Below are 18731 nucleotides of genomic sequence, written 5' to 3' on the forward strand. Positions count from 1 at the left end.
TTGATATACATATATATTACACATTTTAGAAGTAGGGTTGGACAAAATTGTATCGTGTGCAATTAATCGTTAGAAAAGCTTAGAATTATTTTGGCACTTGATGATCAATATGATTAATGTCACCAGGCAGACTGACTGGAGATTTCCCAAGTTAGATCATTCAGTGCTCCTCTCTGCTTCAAAAGACAAATAAAGAAAATGTCTGTACTTTATTTATCATAACTCTGGTTTTACTTAGCCTATCAACACAATTTAAAATTTGATGTACAGCCTGAAGTCTATACTTTTGACACAACTTGGAACAGATTTTTACGGAGAGCAAACCTTTCCCATTAGTGTGATTTAAATTGGTCATATGACAAGGATATGCAGGCGTCCAAGGACTCTATGGGATTAATAATCATCAGCTAAATATCACAATTAACCATAATTAATTATTTTGCCAATATCGCCCAACCCTATTTATAAGTTTTATATACATTTTATTCTTTAAAACTCAATCCTGAATATTAATTTGGAAGGTTTCTGCAGACAAATTTACAACAAAAGGAAAATCCTATATCCAGTTCCAAATCTAATTACAGTCAATTCATTCTAATAACAACACTTTACAGTCACTTACAGTGCATTACAAAAAGACAAGTAGCAAAATGCCTGAAGAAGCCAGTAGATTGGCACAATGCTTCATCTCAAACTGCACAGAGGTAACAGCTGAAAGGAATAACTCCCTTTTATTAGGAAGAAACCTCCAGCAGAACTGGACTCAGGATGGGCGACCATCCGCCTCAACTGGAATTAGGCTCAGACAAAACAGAATAATTTATCTGAGCGTAGTTTCTACAGGAAGACAAGCAGAGAAAACAGCTAATGACAGCAAAAATTTAAAACATAAAATCTCAATTCTGATGAAATTGGGACATTGTGTAAAACAAATAAAAACAGAATATGATGCTTTGAAAGTCCTTTTTAACCTATATTCAATTAAATACAATACAAAGACAAGATATTCAATGTTCAAGCAGATACACTATTGTCGTTTTTAAAAATATTCAATCATTTTGAATTTGTTGACTGCATCAYATTCCAAAAAAAGCTGGCATCGGACCATGTTTACCACTGTGTTACATCACCTTTCCTTTTAGCAACGCAGAATAAGTGTTTGGGAATTGAATACCTTAATTGCTGAAACCTTGTAGATAAAATTCTTTCACATTCTTGCTTGATGTACAACTTCAGCTGCTCAACCGCCTGGGGTCTCTGTAATAATATTTTGCTCTCCATAATGTGCCATGCATTTTCAAGGACAGACAGGTCTASGCTGCAGGCAGGCCAGGACCTGAACTCTTTTACTATAAAGCCATGCTGTTGCAACATAATGTGGCCTGGCATTGTCTTGCTGAAATAAGCAAGGACAYCCATGAGAAAAAAGGCCGTTAGGTTGCACCAAAACCTGCATTTACCTTTCAGCAGTAGTGGTGACTTCACAGATGTGCAAGTTACTCAGTCACATGTTCTGTTCCTTCCAGAATGGGCACTAACACACCCCCATACCATCAGAGATGCTGACTTTTGAACTTTGCACTGATAACAACAGTCCTTTCTCCCTTTGGTCCTGAGGACACGATGTCCATGGTTTTCAAAAACAATTTGAAATGTGGACTTRTCAGACCAGGACACTTTTCCACTTTGTGTCAGTCCATCTCAGATGAKCTCAGACCCCTGAGAAGCTGGTGGTATTTCTGGATGTTGTTGATATATGGATTTGGCTTTGCATGGTAGAGTTTTAACTAGATGTAGAGAAGAACTGTGTTCACCGACAATGGTTTTCTGAAGTGTTCCTGAGTCCATGTGGGGATATTTGTTACAGAWGGATCTCAGTTTTTAAGGCAGTGCTGCCTGAGRGATTGAAGATCACAGGCACTCAATGTTGGTTTTTGGCCTTTCTGCTTACTTGCAGAAATTTGTCTAGATTCTGTGAATCTTTTGATATTATGGACTGTAGATGATGAAATCCCTAAATTTCTTGCAGATGTGGGTTGAGAGATGTTCTTTAACTTCTGGACTATTTGCTCACACATTAGTTCACAAATGAACCTCGCTTTGGCTTTACACCACACACTGTAGGACCAAACCTGGTATATCCATGATTTTTTATCCTCTCGTGTGGTGTCTCTCACCCCGGATTTACACTACATGCGAYTCAGCTCTGCTGCGCTGTGGTGGGCAGGTCGCAGCTGTTCGTTTGCACCTCAATTTATACAGCGTCTGCTCAGCTTCGCTCCGGTGCRACACACAGAGGAGGGARCGTGTGYAGGAARGAGATTGCACGATAAATCAGAATCAGAAACACTTCATTGCCATTGTCCRTAAACGAGTTACAGACTAGGAGTTTGCTCTGGTTTAAAGGTGCGCATAAGCAAGGAGTAAAAGGGAACTAAAGCTAAGTGGTTGAAGTGAGGAAGGAAAACAAGTCAGAATACAAAACKAAGAAAGAGAACAAAGCAGCGATGGGCCAGAGCTGATTAAACTTTGGTCATTAGTCTAATGGCTGACTGGAAAAAAACTGTTCTTGTGCGGGAKGTTCTGGTCCAAATGGACCGTAGTCTTTTTCCTCGGGAGGAGATTAAACAGGTTATGATCGGGGTGTGAAGGGTCAGCTGTGATTCTGCCTGCACGACCATAGAGTATAGGTCGGAGGTAGCAGCCGATCACCTTCTCGGCAGTGTGCACAATGCACTGCAGTCTGTCTGTCTCTGCCTGTGGCCCCAGTGTACCTTACAGTGATGGAGAAGGTGATGATGGACTCGATGATGGCTGTGTAGAACTGCACCATCATCTCTTCTGGCAGTTTGTGCTTCCTCAGCTGCCGTAGCAAGAACATTCTTTGCTGGGCCTTTGTGATGAGGGAGCTGATGGTTGGCTCCCACCTGAGATCCTGGGTGATGGTGGTGCCCAAGAAGCAGGAGTCCACAGTCGGGATGAAGTACTTGCTAAGAACCAGAGGGGAAGGAGGGACTGTGACTTCCCTGAAGTCCATGATTAACTCCACTGTCTTCTGTGCGATGATCAGCAGGTTGTTAGAGCTGCACCAGGACACCAGCTGATCCACTTCCCTCCTGTAAACAGACTCATCTCTGTCTGAGATGAGCCCGATGTGGGTGGTGTCATCTGCATACTTGATGAGTTTCACAGACTGGTGGCTGGAGGTGCAGCTGTTGGTGAACAGGGAGAAGAGCAGGGGAGAAAGTATACAGCCCTGTGGGGAACCGATACYGAGGGTCCGGGTCTCTGAAACGGTTTTTCCCAGCTGCACATACTGCCTCTGATCCGTCCGGAAGTCAGTGATCCACCTGCAGGTGGAGTCAGGCATGTTGAGCTGGGAGAGCTTGGTTTGGAGCAGGTCTGGCAGGATTGTATAACTGCAGAGCTGAAGTCCACAAATAGGATCCTTGCATAGGTTACTGGGGTGTCCAGATGCTGCAAAATGGAGTGAAGGGCCAGGTTAACAGTGTCGTCTGCAGACCGCTTTCTTCTGTAGGCAAACTGCAGCAGGTCCAGCAGGGGGGCAGTGATGGTTGGCGTTGATGGGGTGGGGTGGCTGATGGGGATGGCCTGAGCATTTTCCTGGCTGGTGGAAGTCAGAGCAAAAAGTAATTAATTTTGTGAAAGACGAACTCCAAACACATGCTGAAAACATTGATAAAAAAGGTTTTGATATCCATGGTTGAAACTGTATCGCTGTCATCTTTTTGAAACTTCTGATTTCAAAATAAAATCCATGTGTATCGTGTGTGTACACATGTGCTTCATGCTACGTTTCCATCTTCTTCACAAACAGAACGATACATTCTGACAGCATTTGTGTAGAAATATGTCCATATATTGATTAATATAGCTGCAATTTTGATAGAATTATTCCACCTTATTGTGTCTTATATTGAAAATATGGATGTTGTGTTTGTTCCTTTTCCTGTTAGTGTGATGTGATCTCTGTAGATTGACTTCGGAGCAGCTCCGGTGTCCAGCAAAAATAGGATCAGATCTAATTTTGCCAGATCGCCGTCCGCTCACCGCCAGTGTAAACACTCTCACTGAATATGATGGTTGCGTATTTGCTGCTGCAGTCAGACCAGAGCAGAGCGGAGACGCATGTAATGTAAACTGGGGGTCAGTCTTTCAAAATTGTCGGACAATTTTAAAATATTGCAGTGTGATTGATGCAGGCCTAAGATGCTCAGGCTCAAAAACCACAACCTATGTTTTATCTGAATTTAAAGCAGGATTTAAAAGCAGACAGAAGTCAGCCTCGGTGCAGAAGCAATGTAATTTTTTTAAGCTGTTAACGTTTTGCACGTAGCTAGCATACATTTAGTAGTGGGATCACATTCGCATTTTGATATGGGGCAATCAGGTCAGACTTGGAAAATGTGCTGCAAAAATTCCCCAAGTACTTCAAATATTATGTAAAGAATGGCTTTCTAGTGATACCTGGCTGTCTTGGTACAGCCCAAAGAAAATGCAATAAAACAAGTACCACCATTGTTAAACTCAAGGGGGTTATAACGTTCCATCTGGTGTGAGACACAAAATTACTTTCTGGGTTCATGGCCCGACTGATTGCATTCAWTTTTTTTGAGATGCCTGCGGAATCATAAAGATGTTGAAAGGCTGCAGCTTAGCAGGCAGAGTGGAGAGTGTGCCTGCAGAGTATTTCACATTGATTCATTCATTGTCTGTTGACTAAAAAGGACACATTTATTTCCATTAGTCACCTCTGAAATTCTACCAGGTGGCATGAGTTATGTTTAAATTGAGTTAATTGGATAATAAATTTCCTAAAATTTCCAAACCCAAATATATATGATGAAATACAAATCACTATTTTTATACCCAAACAATAAAGATTGCTAGTTTGCAAATCTGGCATTTATTTAACCTTCACACATGAAAATTTCAGTAATTTTGCCTGAGGCAACTACACAACTAGAATGTCTCCTGCCTGAACTGGCTTTTTGTTATTTCCTAAAAATGTCATTTCAGGTGGATAATACACAATTTTAATATGAGCCACCTTGCTACTTTTAGCATGAAGTTATGAAAAACCAACAATAAGTGAATATTTGCAAAAAATAAAAAAGGCAATGAATTTAATCAGTTTGAACGTTAAATATATTGTCTTTATAGCGTATTCAATTGAATATAGGTTGAAAAGGATTTGCAAATCATCATATTGTGTTGTGTTTATGTTACACACACTGTCCCAACTTCATTGGATTTGGACTTGTATATTCATTTAAACCTGTTGTCTCTAGGAGCCATAGTCGCAGCCCAAATGATGCAGTTCAACTGTCTGAGTACTTCTTATTTGTCGCACCCCCCCCCCCCACACACACACACACACACACACACACACACACACACACACACACCCACACACACACACACACACTTTCTTATCCTTTTCCAAAGTAAATTAAACCTGCTTTGTATATTGCATGTAATGCTTTTTATTCTGACACTAAGCCCTTCCATCTTATGCATGATTAAAACTTAATTATCCAGAAAAACCTTGCTGCACTGGTCAGAATGACAAATTAAAGTGTGTTTGTGAATATCATAGCGCTCAAATTAAAGATGAATGTATCTAATTTAAGCAAACTGTGCCACCAACTTCAATCTCACCAACTTTTATTATAAGGCTCTGTCATGCTACAACGTTTTACAGTTAACTTATGAAGATTTTGTCCAACACTAAAGATGCCTACACTGAAAATGAAATAAAAAATACTGGAAGCCTCTTTTTGACGTATACATACTATAATTCTAACAAGCTGATCAAATATACAACCTTTTTGAGTATTTTAATCATAAAATTTTCATTTGTTGCAATAAGGTGTCTAAAGCATTATACTGGACCTGTGGTGTTCACATTATACTGGACCTGTGGTGTTCACATTATACTGGACCTGTGGTGTTCACATTATACTGGACCTGTGGCAGACAATTCAATTCACCATGGTAAGACACCTCTCGAAATCATAAAGCCTTCAGCATGAGGCCATTCTGTTATTGACACTGCCTGAAGGTAACCTGTGATGGATGATGTGTCACAATTTATTGTGTGCATAACAGGAAACGTCTCAACCAAACTGAACCGCATCAGATGGGTACGTCTTTCAAACCCCCATAATCTCTGTGTTATGATTCACTACTCTGACTTCAGAGAGAAAAACAAGCCTGGGTCCGGTTGGGTCGGTAGTACTCTGGGGGATTTTCCAATAATTGTTTAGGGGCTTTTAAATAAAAATCTTCAATGCAAACTAGGATGAAGTCCAAACATTCCCCCGCACCAGTTTTAAAATGATTTTTTTTCTCATTTTTTTTAAGTGTTGACATGTTCTGGCAGCTCTCATGTCAAGGATAAAAATTGGAAAACCTGGCTGCTGACTATTTGGACCAGCATTCGGATCAGGACTTTGACACCGTAGCTGTGGATTTATGAACCCACATGAAACTGAAACAGGTTTAACTGTTAAATGCTCTAAAATGAGTTAGTTCAGGGATAAAACAAAGTTAGATGAATCATCTTCTTGAGCTATTTTAAGTTAAATAAGGATTTTTGTAATTCTTAGAAAAAACAGACATTTTATGCACCATTTAGCTGTTTTCAATTTTGCAGAAAAAACAGGAGCCATTTATTTTGGCATCCAAAGATGTAGGAAAACAGCTTTACCAAAACAAAATAAAAAAGTTCTTTGAAAGAAGGCGTTGCCTTTACAGCATGTATTTTTGGAATTCCCTTTTCTCAGAATACATGGTACATCTGTTGGACGGGGATGTTGCATCTTTCACAATACATCACCCAGTTTTTAAACAGTCAGTGCTGGACCAGGTGTCAGAAAAGGGATCTGAAATGGAAAGATGCCCTCTAGTGGTTACTGTGTTAACTCTCCAGGTCCTAAAAGCATTTGAGGACAATGTCATTCTTTTTAGGTCACCATGGCACAGCATTCTGAAATATTGTTTAAACACTATGTTTTCAATTTTTTTTATTTAAAAAAAGCTCTCAGCATATGTTTGGTTTAGAGTCCATCCATGCGGTTTAACACATGGCTGATTCAGAAAGGCAATCGGTCCTCTCAAAGAGTTGATCCTTTCTGTGGTGTTCATTTAATGCACCTATAAACATGTCGCAAACCATGACCGCTAAAGACTTGAATGGGACTGTAGTAATATAAATAATTGTGGGTAAGGAGGAATAGATCTGTTGAATATTAATTAGCTTAATTATTTGTTTTAACCTCATTTCAGTGGTGCATTAGCTGTCCTCAGTTAGATTTGTGCCTTCTGTATCATGCCTCTCTATTACACCTTTCACTCAGGTAATTCTCAAATAAATTAGACACATCGGAATATGCAGACATCATTAAAAACAGATGGGCCATCCTTGGCTCAGGGGATTGAAAGTGGTGGGGAATGAAAAGATACATGTAAAAGAAGGACAGTCTTGAGGTATATTGGGTGTGGGAGGAAGAAAGAGATTCATCACGTGTCTATTAAGGTGCAACCGAGAATGTAAAAAGTGGAACAGGAGACGAGGAAAAAGAGGATTTATATTGACTCAGAGCACTGAAGTGTGACCGGGAGAAAACACCAGGGAGCACACGCAGCGCTGGTACCTGGAATAAATGAATACACTTTCCTCACAACAGTTGTTAAAATATAATGTATTTTCTCAAGACTCTGGTCTGGCCAGGACTCTGGTGTGCACTTAACCAGACTGCGAGTCAGTCTTCTGTTTAAACAATATGCTGTTACCCTATAGAGGTAATCCCTAAGTAATAGACAGACCCTTCCGGAGATGTTACAAGAAAAGTGTTGGCATATTTTTRTGGGATAAATCTTGTGCCAGCAGGAATTGAATTTGAATTGCTCAGACTGAATCTGTATGTGCATAATTTGAAAATGAATGCATTGGTTTGAAAATGAATTTTACTAAATTGAAACTGAATTTAATGGTTTGAAACTAAATTTAAAATTTTGTATCTGAATTAATTTGCTTTGAAACTGTATTTTGGTCTATTAAAAATTCATTTTGACTACTTTCACTTTCAGTTCCAAAATTTCGATTTTTGTGCCACAAATCCTGGTCCTTGAGAAAGCCAGCCAGAGAAAGCTCCAGGTTTTTAGCCACATTTTAGAAAAAAAACTGTGCAGTATTTAGCAGTTTGTCACTGGCTTTTCCTTCAGTAACCGTAACTCCAAGAAAAGAGTTGCTCTCAATTCCGCTCTTGCTAATTTCAGAAAAACGCCCTGGTCTCTCCGATATTGCTTCAAACACTCTGACTGCGCAACAAATAGCTTTATAAGCAGAGATTATTGTTGTTTCTCTTTTTTGCAGTTCAAGTGAAAGCTCAGATAACTCCTGGAGTGCATCAAACATCATACCCAGGTTGTTCACAAAAGCTCAAGAGCTTAAGCATAAGGCAAGACCATTGTATGTTTGCTTGGTTAAACCATTACGAGTCGAATCTTCTGATGCCAACTGAAAATGTCTATGAAGTGCTGGATAGTTGTTCCAAACTGCTTCCACTGTCCTGAAACTGGATGCCACCGACCTTGTGTCCAATGTTGCGCAGTTGCACGTCCAAACTGGATGCACACTCACTCATTTCCATGCGGTTCTTGCTGGATGTGTTGTAAAGACAATAAAGCTTGTCCATCAATATTTTAAAATGATTGACACCCCCCATCTCTTTTACTACGTCATTTACAGCGAGTTCGTCTATGCGCTGAGCAGTGCCACGCAGTAATATGATGAAAAATAGCCTTAAGTCTGCTGGCAACACCACTTCTCCTGCCTAACATAACAGATGTGCCGTCACAGGTTAGTCCAATGAGAGTTTTAGACAAAAACTCCTTGGTCAAATGCACACCCTCCAGTGCGTATAAAGTATGGACAATGCATTCTTTATACTAAAAATCATCTAGTTCAGCCAGTTCAGTAAACATKTTACTTGGTTTGTCCATATCTGACAGCTGTGTTCTTATGCAAATTATAAGTGCCCGTCCGTCTGTTTTCTGCCGCTTATCCGGGGTTGGGTCGCGGGGGCAGCAGCCTAAGCAGAGAGACCCAGACCTCCCTCTCCCCAGCCACTTGGGCCAGCTCATCCGGGRGAATCCCAAGGCATTCCCAGGCCAGCCGAGAAACATAGTCCCTCCAGCGTGTCCTGGGTCTTCCTCTAGGCCTCCTCCCAGTGGGACGTGCCCGGGACACCTCACCAGGGAGGCGTCCAGGAGGCGTCCTAACCAGATGCCCGAGCCACCTCAACTGGCTCCTCTCGACGTGGAGGAGCAGCGGCCCTACTCTGAGTCCCTCCCTGATGACCGAGCTTCTCACTCTATCTCTAAGGGAGAGCCCAGACACCCTGAGAAGGAAACTCATTTCGGCCGCTTGTATCCGCGATCTCGTTCTTTCGGTCACTACCCAAAGTTTGTGACCATAGATGAGGGTAAGAATGTAGACCGACTGGTAAATCGAGAGCTTTGCCTTCTGGCTCAGCTCTCGCTTCACCACAGCRCCCGCATCACTGCAGATGCAGCACCAAGTCGCATGTCAATCTCCCGCTCCATTCTTCTTCTTCTTGATCCACCTGAACACTGACTGTGGCTTGCCCTAAAGTGTTTTCTTTAGCTTTTTCAAATATGTTTTTTGCTGCTGGTCTGAGCATGTTCAAATATTTTTTAGAAAGTGCTCACTTTTGCTTTGTTATATCAGGGGTGGATGAAGTTATTAAACATGACACCCATTCTTTAGTAAATTTCATTTCCACCAGTCTTCTCTGGTCCTAAAGTTCCAACTGCCTTGCATGAAGAGCAACCCAAACCTGATTTTTCCATCACAAGCCATGGACAGTAGTTCTGCTTGGCCTTGAACTGAGCTGCTGTCCATATTGTTGGGCATCCTGAATTTGACAATTCCAAGCCCGACTGTTCTCCAGTTAATTCACTTGCCTTCTTGTTGTCCTTCAAATGTGAATCTCCTCCAGGCTCCGGCACCTCCTCAGATTCTTCATAGCGGTTGGTGGTGAGCGGGTTAGCCTGGTTAGCTTCAAACTCACAAACACCGCTTGCACCTGCTCCAGCATTGTCACTACCTTCGAGTTTTTGTTGATTAGTTGTAGAAGTATTTTTTGTAAAAAATTAAAGTAAATTGGACTGTCTTTTTGACATACAGTATTAGCGCCTTTGGTTACATGAACATGTCAGCGTTTATTTTACGTTTTATTCACTGGATCTACAAAAACAGTTTCCGGAACACACCCTTTGAAAAGAAGAGCGTTCAAAGATCCTGTTCCAGCAGGATCCAGCTCAAATTAAGCTCTGCTCTCCATCCTACCATCGCTCATGAACAAGACACCCAGATACTTAAACTCCTCCACGAGGCAGAGATTCCCCCCAACCCAGAAGGGGCATTCCACTCTTTTTCCGGTCAAGAATCATGGCCTCAGACTCAGAGAAACTGAATCTCCTTGAGATCCTGTCAAAAAACACTACAAACAGGATCAGAGACAAGGGACAGCCCTGGCAGAGTCTAACTCACATGGAGAACAAGAAGGTGGACACAGCTCCTGCTTTGGTCGTACAGGGACTGGATTGCCCATAATAGCAACCAAGAGACTCCATATTCCTGCAGTACCCCCACAGAATGCCTCAAGGAACATGGTCATAAAACTTTTCCAGGTTCACAAAACACATGAAAAAACAAAACACTATGTCGATGGCCTCTGCCATGGTAATGGACTCATCTTCCCTCAGGTCTTAAGACTCTGCCTCCAGGTGGAGGGTGGATTGAGGAGATCCTCAAAGTGTTCTTTCCACCACTAAACAATATCCTCAGTTTCCCTTTTCCATGCGAGGTTTCCTGATGTGATTGATGTTCCATTTCATCAAGGGCTTTGAATTTTTCTTGGTCTGACCCCAACCCCAAGGCCTGTTTGCCATGGGAGACCCTACCAGGGGCTAATGCCCCAGATAACATAGCCTCCTGGATCACAGGTCTTTTCAAACTCATCCACCACGTTAAGGTAGTGATTCTGCGGATCACATAAGATATTCAAATATCGCACAAGACAGAGCGGAAATTTATTTATTTTTTAAAGTCGGACCAAAATAACTACAACATTCGGTAATCTTTGATAAACTGTGATCGACAATATGTATTCTTTAAAAAAATGCTAGAACCTTAATTTAGACTGTTTTTGCAGATTTATTTCTTTAATTTTAAGATTGGTCCAAATTATTAACTTCATGAAGTTATTACAGCAAATAAGATAAAAAAAAATAGCAGCAACTATTTGAGTTTCAGTGTCCATTACTCTTATTGTAAGTGCTAATGGTTTAGCTGTTTTTTTTCCCACAGAAGTCATTATATTCTGCAGAAAGCTGCATTACCTAATTATTCCTGGAGCACACAGAACTAGCCTTATGAACCTTTATCTTCCCGCTGGGGTTCTCTGGTGGTCCGGACTAAATCAACTGGTGCATACTAATTTGTGTGTCTTAATCCCTGCAGCAAGAGGAAGAAGTGTGTGTGTGTGTGTTTGTTTGTGTGTGTGGGCGGAGGAGTCAACTGGACCGTGCAGATGAGTTGGATTCTACTGCTGCCAAGAAAATCCTTCCTGGGATCACATCATTGTAGTAGAGGGATTTGAACACATCATCTGGTATGCAAAACACACTTTGAACGGTGAAAATTCCTCAAAAAAATCAATGAATAAATATGAGTTTTACAAATCTTCTGAAAGCACAACACAACGTATTATTGGAACAGTAACTGCTACTAATGCTTTGAAAATAAATATCTATCAAACAAATATTATTTGTTGCTGATAACACTTAGCAACTAATATGCCAAATTTTAACTAAATATATGTAAGTCTGACTAAGTTATATTTGTGCTTGCTAAAGTTGATTGGCTGTGACAGACATCTTGATTCAGGTTGTCAAAAGTAAATCAGTTGTAGACAATGAATTCAATGACTTTCTTTAAATTTTATTAAAAGTACATTCAGTGGTTTAGAAGATATTTTGTTAATAGACTTACAGAGGTAACTACAACAGTCAATGCCAGACTTTAAAAAAATCACTTAGCACCCAAAGTATATGCTAAGGATGACTCTCAGCYWYTAGCACACTCARTWTTAGACATCTTTTAATTTAACAAACTCATAGCCATTTTTGTGTTTGCTAATGTCAAGCCGAGAGTTTCATTCAAATCCGTCCACTGGATCACAAGATATTTTGCTAACAGACAGACACAAACATACATCTGATCACCTACCTTTTTTTCGGGTGTAGTTTAATAATAATGATTGATGACGATGAATTTTATGAACTGCAGGATGCTTTTAATGGTGTGTATTTTTCATGATTTATCAATCAATTTGTGATATGTCACCACTGTTAACAAACTGACTTGAAATCACAAACAAGTGGCAAAAAACTCAGGGAAAACAGAATAATTTATCTATATTGATTAACTGGTGTAAATAGCTGGTGATTAAACAGGACAAACAGACAAATGGCTAATTTATTAGCAGCTGCATTAAAAAAAATCCAATAACCTAGCTTAGTGCATTGCACTAGAGCAGGGGTCTGCAACCTGTGGCTCTGGGGCCGCATGTGGCTCTTTGGTCCCTCTGCAGTTGGTCTTTGAAAATGTGACCAAACATAACAGAATAGTTTTTTTGTTTGTTTTAATACCCACAACCGAAATCAATTTGTATGCAAATATGTGATCAATTCTACTCAAAAAAAGTAAAACAGGTTAGCTCATGCTAGCCTGTTGTTTACTTAAATAATGCAACTTATTTTTCTCAAATCCATCAGAATTACATTTAAAGAATTTGAAGACTAAATAATAATAAGAATTAGAAGGGAGAAATAGTTCAGTTGTACTAGTTTTTATGAAATTCGGTATATTAAATACAGTATTTTTCTTGTTTACATGAATATGGTCTTTTTATTTGTCCTATTATGTATAATAATAAATAATATAATAATAACAGCAAAATTTTTAGTTTTATAATGTCACCTCCACTGACCGTGAATGTTCCTGAAAAGGCAGTGAAAAGGCCCATGGACCACCAGTTGATATTCACAGTTGTAGCTTGTTTTGTGGCTCTGGACACATTTTATTAGTGAGACAAGGAGCAGAAATGGCTCTTTTGATTGTAAAAGTTGCAGACCCCTGCACTAGAGTCATCAGTGCTCGAGGACGGGGGGTTGCAGGTGATGAAGGAATAAATTCCACCTAAATCTGTCCCTTCTTCAGGATTGAATGAAATGGCGCCCATGTCCAGACGGTAACCTCTTCTGACGTTTCACTCATCTGAATTTCAAGTAGAAATGCAAAAGGAAAGCAAGCTGCTCTGAGGGGGAAAGAGGGTGATTCTGGAAGGAAGAGAACATGTGACTGATGGAAGCTGCACAGATGAGAAACTGTGCACAAAGACAAAGATGAAGGTGGAGCAATATAGTTTTTTTGCTTATGACTATCACTGGATGAAGGTTTACAACTGATTATCTTTTTTAAATGAAACCCACTCAAGATGGACATCACAGTTAAAGGATCAATGCAAACACAAAAATTGCTATAGGTTAGACTATTTCACATTTGGGCTAAAATTAAGTATGCTAGTAGCTAAAACTGATCCACAATGCAATATGCTAAACACTGACTGATCATGCTGTTTTTAACACTTGACCATTAAATATTGAAGTCAACTCTGTTGTTGGTAAAATACATCATGAAGCTCATGTCGTAGGTAACTTTTTTAAAAATATATTTTTTTTTACAAATTTGTTAGAATTTTTACTATGTCCTGACAGTAGAGTGTGAGACAGATAATCTGTGAAAAAATAAAGCTCCTCTGGCTCCTCCCAGTTGTCCTACACCCATTTGCAGAAATACACCGCTCCCCGTCAGAAACAGCCAATCAGAAACAAGAGGAATGTCTTACCAGTGTCAATCACATTCATGTACACACTGCTCACACCCTTCCCCTGCACAGAGCATACAGTCCTTCATGCTCAAGATATCTGGTGTGATGTTGTTCTGCTAATGGTGGAGAAGCAACGTTACGGGAAAACTTTTGGAGGTCTGAATGTGCCAATTATCTGCTGTCATTAGTGGCCCTGCCGATCACTTGCCAGAGTGCATATGTGTGTGTGTGTGTGGTGGGGGGGCTGTAAGGTGTGCTTGTTCAAAAGTCCATAGCTTTTTCAGAACTCCCTTCTGTAGCCTTGAGGTCAACATTATCTTACTTCTAGCAAATTATCTCATGAACCTTAGGCTGGCTTTTAATGAAACTCACAGAAAGTAGTTATTGGGTTTTACCAACACAGAAATGGCAGAACTACTTATGATTACAGATGAGATAAGGTAGAAGTAACTGAGAGTCATTCTCAACCCATACTCTCAGCAATAACACATCTCACAAAATGTGGTTGTGGTAGCCATCTTGAATTCAAATTATGAATGAATTTTATTGATCCCAAAGGGAAAGGGATTATTTTGTTAAAGATGGCAGGCAATTTGCTTTCATTTGAGGAATGATAGACCTTTATTTTTTAAAAACAAATTGAGATAAACTGAACTTGAACGGGGTGTGGTAAATTGTAGCACATTCACACTTAGTTGCACAAACCTGACCTCCTTGACCAGTCCTGTCCTTCTCAACATGTTGTTGCCAAGGTTATGACTGACTTGATGACAGTAGACATCCCATGAGATCTACCAGGCCATTTGATGGCTTCACACTTCAGTTGCTCAGTAAAAACAGATTAGAGTTCTCAGAGTGAGGCGGTGAGGGACAGAGTGTTTCACTTGACTGGCCAAAGAAGAAGTGACTGATGAACAGATAGAGTCAACGAAAAAGACGAAGCAGATAGAGTGATAGAGATGGAGTTAGAGTGTAGACAGTTGTTCTTTTCCTGTACAGCTTCTTGGTGACTCAAGAGAAATTTGAGCAAAACAAGAATTTGTTCTTTCTTTTGGTGTTCAAAGTTTGTCTTCTGTGGGTTTTGTCAAGAAGCACAAAATTGTTCATGTCTGAATGAATGATATGTTCAATAAAAGCTACGACTAATAGACAATTTAAGACAAATAGGAAGAAGAAACCCAACATGTTTAAAGATAATTGATGCTTATTCAGCAATCAAAATGTTTTCCTGTTTATTTTTTGAATTTCAAAAAACATAACTAATTCTGCATACTTTGTGCTATTTAACTCGTTCATATATCAAAACGTTCAGCTTATTCATGAGATGAGTGCTGAGACATTTGGTTTTGGTAATTTTTACAATAACATTATATAGCATCACACATAGCAGACAGGTGTGGGCCAGATCTGGTGTCACTTTGGCACTGCTGTCATCATGACAAGTGGTTTGTCAACTGGATGTGGGCCAGGTCTGGCAATGAATGTATTTAAGATGGCATGCCACAACTGATTCGGTTGGGTTTTGGTTTATGTGGTGTTGGCCCATTCAAGGGTCACCTCTGACAAACCACATCTGAGCCACCAAAGGGTCGTCATCCTTTGCTGTATCTGTAATTGTAATGCATTATGTGGGCCACACTGGGCTAGACAAATTCTGTGGGATCTTTACAAATGTTTTTCCCAGAAAAAYATATTGAATTTTCTTTAGTTCCATCAAAAAACATCAGCAAACTGGCTCTGTTTTTGTATTTGTTTTATTCTACTTTTAGCTTTCAGCTATCATTCCACTCATTTTAGCTTTTAGCAAGCCTTTTACTACTTTAGCTTTTGCTTCTTTTATCTGATCTTTATGTCTTTTAGCTGGTGTTTTGCTAATTTTTTACCTTTAGCTATCATTTTGCAGAGTGACTGACAGAAAAGCTGCAGACTCTGTCTGCTTTTTAAATTCCCTGGTGGTTGGCCTGTGTGACGGCTAAGGAAAAACAGTGAAGTCCCAAAGCTGTGCATGGGTTTTCTGATATGATAGGAAGACTTTTAGTCCTAGCGGGTCCACCCCTCCTATAGAAATAAGTCTCAATCTTCTCTGCTACTCTAGCTGACCTCATGGTAGGCCAGGTTGGGTCGTTGAGGTCAGATAAATGAAAAGCTTGCTTTTACTTTTCTCACAGTTATTTGCTACTGCATTCCTGCATACAGTAGAGCAGAGCAGTTGCTTACTGTCCTCCGAAAGCTCATTTTTCTTACGAACTGCCAGAGGGAGCATAAACATGGAATGCGTTGTGCGGTCATTTCGTGGAACTGTCTTCAGAAAGAGGCTTCTGATAAAATAGTTTGATGACACAGGAGGTAAATTTATAATTGCTTGAGGTTAGAGATGAAGAAAGCGATAAAATTATGCAAATTTTCTCTTTAGATCAGGTAGCTCAGAATACTTATGGTATAAATCACCTTGTCAGTTTTCCTTTTTAAAGAAATAACCTCAAAGTCTATGATTAAAAAAACTACCACAACAAAAATGCTTCTCACGGTACACATTTCCCTCCCTTGCAWAAACAAACTTACAGCCATTCAGGCAATATCTGACTAAAATAAAAGCACAAAGATGCTACAATTGAGAAAGTAAGCAGCTTATTTTTGAATGGATTATTTTTGTTTCTTTTCTCCCATTTAGACTACATTTTAAACTCCAAAGCCCTCATATAGAACAAGTGAAGGTCTTTTAAATACCTTTAATGTGTTTTCAGAGTTGTCCTCTTCATTACAATAATAATAATAATAACAATAATAATAATAATAATAATAATAATAATAATATATTTTATCCATCTTTTCATCTTTTCAAAGGGGTACATATTGCTAAAAACAAGGCAAGCAATTACAATGGATAAAAACAACTAAATTGAAGATTAAAGTGTGCAAAATAAGAAAGTGAACCAAAGGTTTTGCTAAAAAGAAATGTCTTAAGACCTTTTTTAATAGAGTCAGTGGATTGYGGTGCCCTCAGAGTGTCAGGGAAGATATTCCACAGATGTGGAGCAGTAGCACAGAAGGCCTTATCCACCATGGTCGTCAGTTTGGTTCTAGGTATACTGAGAAGGTTTGAGTGGGTAGAACAGAGCATGCGAGTTGTGTTTTGTGAATTGGATAATACAATAGTATAAATGTAGCACTGTTGAAAAGAGCAGGTCATTTTTCATTGGATGCTGTTGACAGTAGACTTCATAGCTAAATGAAAACACGATTTGAGCAGTTAAGCTTAAAAGAATTCATCCTGATTTACTTTGACACATTGGGTTGTTAAATTATTTATCCCTTCTAGTAAACAACTCTGTGCAGGTCAGAAACAAATTTCTGGAGAATTCCAGCTCAGGGTTGGAATATTGAAAGATATCAAAAACTCTGTACGTCTCACGAAGGACGATTAAATACAATTTTAGATCATGGCAAAATTTTGATGCCACCTGCCAAGCAAGGGTTGACTGAACATTGCAAAAATTAGCCATCTAAAATCAAGTAAAATAAATACTAGATTATAGTCTTAATCTTCTCAAATTAAGTGAAATAATCAGCCAGTGCAGTAAGATAATTGCACTTGGCAAGACTTCTTAAAATAAGGGAAAATTTCCAGRCTAACAAGAATAATAAACTAACACGTTCTGCTCTTGGTTTGTATATCAGTCTCTTAACAAGATCAAAAATACACTTTGACTGGATTTATGCTTGTAAGACTTGGTTAGATGGACAATTTTTGCAGTGAAGCTCTAGCATTAATTGGAGAAGCAGCCAAGAGGCCAAAGATAACCCTTCTGGAGCTGCGCAGGTTTTCTGCAGAGATGTATGGATTAACATGTGAACAGTCTGTAAGACTGTCCGGCAGGCCTGGATTAGATCTCAACACTCAATCCACTGGAGGGAGCTGGAAGACTGTAGATAGGCACTGGAACTGAAAAATGGTTCAAATCTTAGGTTTAGGACTTTGTTCATCTCCACTCATCAAACCAAACATGAGGAAGGTAATGAAGTCAGAAGATGCAAAAACATAACAATATTTGCCATCTAGAATAACATTATGTCTGGGTCAAACATAACACCTCTCATCAGACTGATAACGTATTTAACACAGTGAAGCATGGTGGGAGCAGCATCATCCTGTGGGAGAAGGGGTTCTCTGCAAACTCAAAGTAGGCATAACACTGATTGGCTAGTTGTATTTGCTCTGTTTTTCAAAAAGCTTGGTTCTTCTYTTTCGTTTTTCTTTCATTTTTGACTTTAACTACTTTCACATTAATTTTAGCAACCAAAACTGCTTTTGTTTTTTTTTTAAAGAAACCACAATGTATCATTAAAACCAAACATTTAGTTCTCCCTATTTCTAAATGTCTCAAAAAATAAAAGAATATAAAAAAACGCTACATATTGCTCTTATTTTGAAATGCAACCTCAACCAGTCTCTTTGTTAAGAGAAGTGGAAATGATGAATAAAGACTTAGTGTCCAACACTGTCTGCGTCTTCATATAAACATATAATATCAGCAGCTAACCTGCCGGCTGTTATTATTTTCAAGTCTTCTAATTACCACAGTAACAGCAAGTTTGTAAAATTAAATGTAATGAAAACTAGAAGCACTTGGAGAGTGAAAACCACCACCAAGACAAATTTCCCCCATCCTGTAATGGAGTTAATGCACAAACGCAGAGAAGGAAACACATTTGCCGAATAAGTTC

General features: G+C 39.4%; 1 protein-coding gene across 3 annotated transcripts in view; it reads left to right on the top strand.

Annotated features, from left to right (window-relative positions):
• Positions 1 to 18731, top strand: part of gabrp (gamma-aminobutyric acid type A receptor subunit pi) — a 71948-nt gene that overhangs the window by 32691 nt on the left and 20526 nt on the right. For 2 of the 3 annotated variants that reach the window (XM_014024151.1, XM_014024150.1), the window contains exon 2: positions 11576 to 11726. The exons of the other annotated variant lie outside the window; for it this stretch is intronic. The gene's annotated coding sequence lies outside the window, so the exon portion shown is untranslated. The remainder of the gene's footprint in view (positions 1 to 11575; positions 11727 to 18731) is intronic. 3 annotated transcript variants of the gene reach the window in all.

The sequence above is a fragment of the Austrofundulus limnaeus genome, unplaced genomic scaffold (genome assembly GCF_001266775.1).
Source record: "Austrofundulus limnaeus strain Quisiro unplaced genomic scaffold, Austrofundulus_limnaeus-1.0 Scaffold409, whole genome shotgun sequence".
NCBI classification, from domain to species: domain Eukaryota; kingdom Metazoa; phylum Chordata; class Actinopteri; order Cyprinodontiformes; family Rivulidae; genus Austrofundulus; species Austrofundulus limnaeus.